This window comes from Dendrobium catenatum, unplaced genomic scaffold, assembly GCF_001605985.2.
Source record: "Dendrobium catenatum unplaced genomic scaffold, ASM160598v2 fragScaff_scaffold_1221, whole genome shotgun sequence".
Classification (NCBI taxonomy): Eukaryota; Viridiplantae; Streptophyta; class Magnoliopsida; order Asparagales; family Orchidaceae; genus Dendrobium; species Dendrobium catenatum.
Window position 1 is genome coordinate 1,800,518 of NW_021319683.1, and position 8,804 is coordinate 1,809,321.

The following is an 8,804-nucleotide window of genomic DNA, read 5'->3' on the forward strand; positions in this document are numbered from 1 at the left end:
TTAATGTAAATTTATTATAAAAATAAATAAATGTTTTATAAAAAGTGAAAATTTTATAATTGTAATGTGTATGATTCAAAAATAATGGATTTTATGGTGCAAAAAAACATTGGCATATTTGGTTTAGTGAACACCTGTCTTTGGAGAGATTATTCTTTGTGGCGTTCGAATGTGTCGGGAATTCAAAGGTTAATTAGGATGTGCAACGTCACGTAATGCACATTGTATTGGATGATGTGGTGTATTCGGATTGGCCTTCAGATACTTCTGAATGCTGCACCTAATAATTTTTTTTATATTTGATAGTTGAGAGCACATCAAGAGAGATGAATTTGATACATGATGTGATATTATTTTAATTCTTTTGCAATACATTTATTAAAACTCATGATAATAATTTAATGGAACTTAATTATATATTAATTAAATTAACTATTAGAAGCTATCAAAATGATAATTAATTAATTATTCTAATCACAAACATAACACAAGTTTAGTAGTGGTGTTGGTTAATGATTAAGTACCACTAACATTAAATAGGTTGAAAATTGGAAACTTAATAATATTAGCTATCTAAACTACGTGATGAAATATAAAGAATTGGCATGAATCTTTTTAAAATAAAAAATATTTGGGCATTATTATATTCTTAATAAAAGCTTTTCATTAGATAGTATAAGTTTAGAATCATGCATCCTCTTTTATACTAAGCCAAAAATTGAGACTTCTAGTCTTCTATGTGATGGTATGTACATCATTATGTAAATTTTAGGCTGGCTCAAATACGTTAATGATTTTTTTTAAAGGCATAATGTGGATGATTATCAATGAAAAAGTAAATTTAATAAGAAAATTAAAATTACATTGAAAGAACTTATGGAAAAATAAACAAAATCAATTGAAACAAAATGCTCTAAAGTAATAAAAAAGCCATCCCAAATGAAGCATGGGACTTGTTTCTTACCACCTCTTAAAACAGTTTTTTAATATAAAAATTTTAATTTTTGTACTAGAAAGTTGTTTTAAGAATCAGCAAGAAAATCATCCCAATCGAAGCCTAAGACTAAGAGGAGGGTTGTGAATTTGTATATAATTGAGAATTTTGAACTTTAGAGTATCTTTTAGAGTACATCAATAGAAACTTTTATAGCAATAACTTAGCAGAGGCTAATTTTTTTTTTTTAACCAAAATTTATTCCATAAAGAAATGGAGAAATATAAGAAGGATCCACAAACAGTCAAAGCCAAAAAGCAACAAAAAGATACAAGTAAACAAACACAACCAAAAACAAACAACCAAAGAAATAGGAGCATAGAAGCCAACAGCAGACTTAGGGAATGACAGCCCCCTGCAACCTTCCCAAAGCTAGGCACAGATCATCTATTGGTGATAAATACTCCAAAAAATAACAACAACCTAAAGCCCACATAAGCAACCACCAAGCAATTGGGAAAACCACCAAGGTTGCCATCAAGCCTGGGCCAACTGGAAGGTAAACAGGAAGCTGCCTCATCATAGTCTAAATCGTCGAAAAAGCCCACGACAACAAAAGGAAAGTAAACCCAAAAACTATTTCTTCTTAGATTTATTTTTACGTCTCTTGTCACCACCATTTAGAACCACTTGATCAACTACACACCCAACCATGAAGCTATACATGTCATCATTAACATGGTAATCAAAAACATCACCGTCCCCCCACAAAGCATGGGAAGGGGCTCATCCAAATCTAGTCAATCAAATTGCTCCAAAGAAGAGTTATACACAGACCGAGCCAGATGGGCTTTTTAAATCTGTGCTAGACATAACAGAAATATGGACCTAAACACATGTGGAACAGTAAGGGAACGAGGTCTCACAACACACTCCGTAAATCCCTTTGAAACATACATAATATGAGACAAATTTGAAACAACATCACCAAAAGGCACGACAGCTCCTTCATTACTCAGCTTAGCCAAAGCTTCATTACCCCCATTAACTAATGAGGCCGAAAATTCAACTGATTCCAAAGCATCAGCACAAGTAGGGCTTACAACAAAGTTAATGCAACAATTATTAATATTTAAGGAACCATCAACACCCACTAAACTCGCTACATTAGAACATTCAATACGTAAAGGTGTCTCAACTTCCCCAACAAAACAAGAAGCCAAAGGAGCATCAGCGTCCCCGACAATAGAGGGAAGCAAATCCTACTCCAAATCATTAGACACAAAAGCGCCGACATTAACCAAAACTTCCACATCGTCAATTACATCAACAAACCCACGCTCTTGAACCAAATCACAAGCAACATCAGCTAAACCATTGACACCATCATCCGACACAACAGGACCAGCAGGAGGCAAAATCACACGTAACTCACTAACTACGACGTGACCAGCATTATCATCCTCAAATAAAACAATCACTTTAACAAATTGCTCAACAACATGATTAAAAACACCCTCCGAAACTTTAGGCAACTGGGGATGAAGAAGATGGCATTCATGTTTCAAATGCCCCAAAGACTTATAATGAGAACAATAAAAAGGGGAAAAGGCTCCATAAAAATCATTTGGATATGACCCAAGCTCTCGGAACCAATCCAAACCTTATTAGAATTTTTTTTTGGTAACATTCAATTCCACCAAGACACGCGCAACCGACGGCCTACGACCAATGAAAGTAGCATGATCAATTTTCAGTGGGCGACCGAACATGGAACCAAGCCCATGAAGAATCCTAGGAGAGAAGAGATGCGGTCTCGGATTAGGAAAAGAAATTCATATAGGAATAATGAGTGATTCAATTTCAGCATCAAAGGTAGGAGACCACTTGAAGATTTTCATGAAACAATTGTTCACAAAGTAGGAACGATAAGAAAAAACAAGTCAATAATTTAAATCATTCACAAGTTTGATCAGAACATGCTTAGGGCTAAGAATAATGACTGAAAATTCACCATTGAGCTTGAGATTAAAGAAGAATTTGCGAATATCCTCAAGCTTAGGCCTACAAGAAGGAAATTTGCCCACTAAAGCAAACTCAAAAAGAGCTACAAGTGCCAAAACTTCCTCATCAGAAATCCACGGTGAAGGCATCCCACGAAAAGAAGAGATTTTGAGTTCCGAAAAATTAAAGAAAGAAGAAGAAGAGCAACCCGATAAAGCATCATGAAAGGACCTAGAAGAGGGATTGCCCACCAAAAAACTGGAATCCTTAAGTCGTTTGCCCTCCATCGAAAAAACGAGGAGATGGACAACAAAAAAAAGCCGAACACAGAAGGAATTAGGGCATGAGACTTCCCTGAGAAGCTCGAAGAGAACGGACACAACAACGGAGAGGGGAGCGCCATCCAGAAACCTTAGCAGAGCACATCGCCAGGCTTACTTGGTGGTTAACGTGAGACTTGAATAGCCAAAGATTTCATGAACATATGGCGCAGAGGCTAAATAATTAGATCAATTAACCACACTGAAAAATGTTATGAAGTTTCAAATTTCTTTTCCATCAATTCCCACTAAAAACGACTCCAAAAAGGAATACTTCCAGACTGATTTGCAGGACTTGTTTTTACAACTCCTCGGAACGAAACCTCGGAGCTCAAGTACATCTTGGTGCTTGTTGCTCCATGAAAGCTTCATTTTTATGAAGAAAAAATGGCGACGTGGTGACCATCTTCAACCGAAAAATTCATTTTTCACTCTCTTATATAGTAAAATTTCAAAATGCAGTAATTCATCTCCAACTGAACTCTATTTTTTTAACACCAAAAAAAAAAAAAATTCTTAACAACCGAATTCCGCACGCTCCACCTCCATTTTTTCTGTATCCGAAAAAAGAAAAAAAATGTTCGTAAATAGTGCGACATCAATATTGAAGCAGTTTGCGAACTCGAAACACGGATATGGAGTTCGGTTGTAAATGGTCTATCATGCTTGCTTGTCCAAATGCTCTTCTAGGTATCTGATCAACTGCTAATTCTGCTTCTTGCTCTTTTGCATTCCATTATATGCTAAAAGATGTCTAATTGAGCTCGAAATGGTTAATGCAACTGGATGATCAATGATTGAGGATTAGAATAAATGAAGTCTGAAAAAAATTGCTGAAAATTATATATAATGCACAATTTTCAATCATATAGATATCAGATTTATTAATTGATTAGTAGATAAGTAAAATGAGTTTAACATATTGGGCTTGATTTCTAATAAGTTAAGGCATTATTTGGAGATCTTTTGATCATTATTTTTTTCAGTGTTTTGAAAAAAAAAAAATTTGTACAAAAATGCTACTTTAAAAAATAATAAGAAAACTGTCCTGATATGTTATATGTTCAGCTCAATTTTCACTGAGCTAAACACAAATATAATTTTCACAAATAATTTTATACACAAGCTAAATAAGCGCACACAAAATTTCTTTTATATATTTGCCGAAACTCAGCTAACGCTTCATTTGTGATAGCTTTTTATTATTTTACATTTTAGATCGCAATCCTAATTTCTATTTAATCACTATATTTTTTGTTGCTTAAAACAAAAATTTTGTACTAGAAAATCACTTTCTATAACATTTTTTAAAAATTTCTTTTTCTACCGCAACTTTAGAAAGAAAAAGAAAACTTTCCCAAACAAAGCCTAATTCATGAGAAATTATTCTGTTCGGACGTCGGACCGTTAGGAGGAGAATCATAATGAGCCATGTCACCTGGTACATAGCAATACACAACCGCGGTACACAACAAAAGAGTGATATGAGGCGATCTGATTTACCTCCGAACGGGATCCGTATCCTCGCAGAATAATTTCACCTAATTCACACCCCTCGCTGGTTTCAAAGCTTAGAAAAAAAAATCTTAGAAAAACAGAAAAGCTAAAGCCGGGCCGTTGTAGTTCCGCCATTAACGCAGAGTTTCAGGAGAGCAATAAATTCCCTGAGCGTAAAAGATCCTTCTCCATAGCGACTGGCAACAGGTCTGAGCAGGGGGGAAAGCTTCGTGTTACTTGGTACCAAGCCAAGTTATTTTTTATTTTTTAATTTTAACATAAATATTATTCCTTTTTTTTCTGGGAGTTTAAGCTTTTATATTAAAAAATTAAGAATAAAATGTTATGATTGCATTTTATTTTGTAGTTAAAATAATTTTAAGCATAATCGCACTCTGTTTTAAAATGTGGCTGTTATATATATATTTTTATTATTATGATTGAAAACAATATTTTAAAACTGTCTTCTTAAATATAATAAATTCCCAAAAAATATTTGACAAATGTCTCCAAATAAACTATTACGCATAGTTGTTTATTTAAAATATGATTAATAATAAAAATATGTAAAAATATTATTTATATATATATATATATATAATATAACTAAAGATATGTTTGCTCTTTGTAAAGATAGTTATGGGTAGAGGTACTAATATATGACTTGACTCAGACCTGACATGATTCTGGGTTTGAGTTGACCTGTCTAGCAAAAGGGTAGAGTTTGAGTTGAACTTTTTAGCCCGATTGATATATCGGGCTGGGTTTGGGTTAACCCGTGAACCTGGAAACAACCAGTTTGATCAAAATCATGCTCGCAACTCGCCCTCACGGCCTCACCCTCTCCCGCTCGTTATCTAGCTCGGCGCTTGTTGCACCATAGGTTAGCAGGTTGGGTAGGGTATGGTCAACCCAGGTTAGGATGGGTTGGGCCTGTCTGAATTTCTGACCTGTTTGTCTAAGTGGGCTAGGTTCAGGTCAGATCAATTGAAGGAATATCAATTTCATAATTGCCTCGAACCTATCCCGAAATCCTATTTTGACACCCTAGTTATTGGAAAAGTAACTTTTAAAAAGTTGTTATAAAATCAACTCCCTAATACAAAATCTCTTAAAAATAATTTATAAAGTGCAAAGTCAATAACTTTGAAGCTCATATTGAAATACTTTACAACAAATCATTCTGAAATAAATTTTTTTTCTTATCATGATAATGAAGAGAATTCAGATTCTCGGCACGAAGAGAACTTATAAAGTGCCACATGTCAATATTTTAAGCCCATTCAAATAAAAATTTGATCATGATGTCTTGATATAAATTTTTTCAAAAAGAAAAAAAAAAAGAACTTTTGATACATTATTTAAAAGGATTTGATACTATTTATGGATGTATCTCTAACGAGGAATAATCTCTATAACATTGAAATCCACCAAGAACAAAAACTTTTTGAATTAGTTTTAATTTGGATCTTTGTTTGAATGTTTGAACCTGGTTTGAACCCAATCCGAAATTGGTTCAAACATTCACTATGAATGCATCAATGAGCTTGTGAAGTAGAAGTAGAGCTTGTGGAGAAGGAACTTTTATTCTATCCAGTGAACGTACGCAGATGAAGGTTCGCGCGGTTTTAGGCAAAAAAGCGCCTGTACCGAGGTGTACTGAGTTTTTTCAAAAAACTCGATACATGCACTTTTTTGCCTAAAACCGAACCTTCCACTGCGTACGTTCACTGGATAGAATAAAAGTTCGTGGAGAAGGCAACAATATAACTAAAGTTCAAATATTATTGATAAAATCAAATTGGAATAAAAGTTTTAGTTTGAAACAATTCTATTCTCGATGGACTTCAATAAATATTTCAGGCATATAAAATCAATTTTCGCTCTTTTTCTTTTTAAATATCTCACCTAAATTTCTCTTTCTCAAACAATTATTAGGTCAGGACACCGGACGTAGCTCTACATCCGGAGGCCAATAACATGTCGTCACGTGCACTTACTCTTTACCGCGCGGCTCGACGACCCGACCTGGACCGGAACCCGGTATTGCTATGTTCGGGTATTGCTAGGTATTGCTTGACAATAACAAGAAATACCGCTCTGTTAAGACCAATTCCTATCAATACCGAGCAATAACTAGTAAAACCAGGGTATTGCTGGGCATTGGTCTTGACAGAATGGTATTTCTCGTTATTGTCGAGCAATATCGAGTAATACCCCAGTTTGCACAAATCAGCCAATACATAGCAATCCCGGGTCCGGTCCGGGTCAAGTCGTCGGGCCGCACGGTAAAGAGTAAGAACACGTCGCACCATTTAACTGGCTTCCAAACGTAGAGCTACGACAAGACACCGGAACTAATAAAAATTCCTTTCTCACACACTCTTCGATCTTACCCTACTCCCCCCTTCTGTATTATTTCCTATGGCCCATGCGCCTCTCTAGTAAGCTGCATAGGCCACTAGTAATTTATGGACGGCGATTTTCAGGATCCCTCGATTGCGATGTGTAACGGCTATTGTTCCATCTCTCTCTCTCTCTCTCTCTCTCTCTCTCTCTCTCTCTCTCTCTGAACTCATCTTTAGTATTTATACCCCTCTAACTTAGAGCTTTTCTTTCATACCTTCCTCAATATTGCTGTGATCATTTCTCTTTTTTTTTTTAAACCTTCAGTCAGAATTGATTCATTTCAGCTCCTACTCTTCTTCTTCTTCTTCTTCTTCTTCTTCTGTTCAGCCATAAAAATACTTTCTTTCTCATTTATTAGGTTTTCTTCTGCTTTAGGCTGCTCTCCATATATTTTAGTTCAGAGTGTCATAAGGTTCAGTCAGTGTTTGCAGGTGCAGCATCATCAAAATTCACAGGCCAAGATCACTTGGAGTTGAGAATCTTGATGATGCTGCATCAGCCAGCAATGACTTGCATTTTTAATCTGAGAAAAATATCTTATATTCCTATAAAATACACTATGATTCGCTCTCTCATAATTTTGAGAAATTATTATGTGCGGAGTCCGGACGGATTTCGGACTTCAATCGGAAAGCGCCAAGTCACTTTTACAGTGTGTGTAGTGTGGACGAAATTGTCTTTGAACTCCACACGTAATAATTTCTCCATAAGTTCACGTAATTTTACTTATTTTTATATGTTTTTCTATCATATTTATACTTATACATGTCTAATAATTTTGTTATAGTTATCTTTTGTGCTGCAAATATTAAGATAGTTTTCTTTAGAGGTTTTATACTCTTGAAAATACTAAGAAAATTACAGAGATCTAAAATTTTTTGGGCAAAACAGAGATATAAATTGGTTATTTTAGTTTTTATTTTTTTGAAATTTTAATAGGAGGAGAAATAGAAATACATAACAAAATTGCTAAAATATAAAATATTTATAACATAATTATTTTCATCACAAAATGACATTAAAATTTTTTATTTGGTCTTATCACAAAACTATTAGAATACATAATTATATTAGATTTATGTTTCGGTTTTCACCTGTACTTACCTCTAGAATGTTCTCTGGCTTGTTTTGTAATTTACTCATTCTAGGCTTCCTCTCCTTCTATATAAGGACTTGTATTTTGTGTAAAGAGTTAAGATAGATAATACATTTTCTCACCTATCCCTGTGATCCGTTTCCTGTTCTTTCTACTTTCTCTATTTCTACAAGGTATCAGAGCGGTGGGATAACAAGATGCCAAGTGCCCTGTTTCTGTAGTGCCAAAATCTCATCGGCCATGGCTTGACGCCACTGGACACTTTTGGACGCCTCAGTATACGTAGTTGCGGTAAAGAAGCAAAGAACGGTCTCTAGATCATCAACCGAATCAGAATACAGGACGCTCGCTGCTCTTAGGTCGGATATCATATGGATCTGTCGCTTACTATCTGATTTTGACATTCAACAAAACTATCGGACATACCTTTACTGCGACAACATGTCCGCAATCGCTCTAGCTAACAATCCTATGTTTCACTCTCGCACGAAACATATTGAGATTGATCAAAAATTTGTAAGGGGTCTCATTCAACAAAACAACA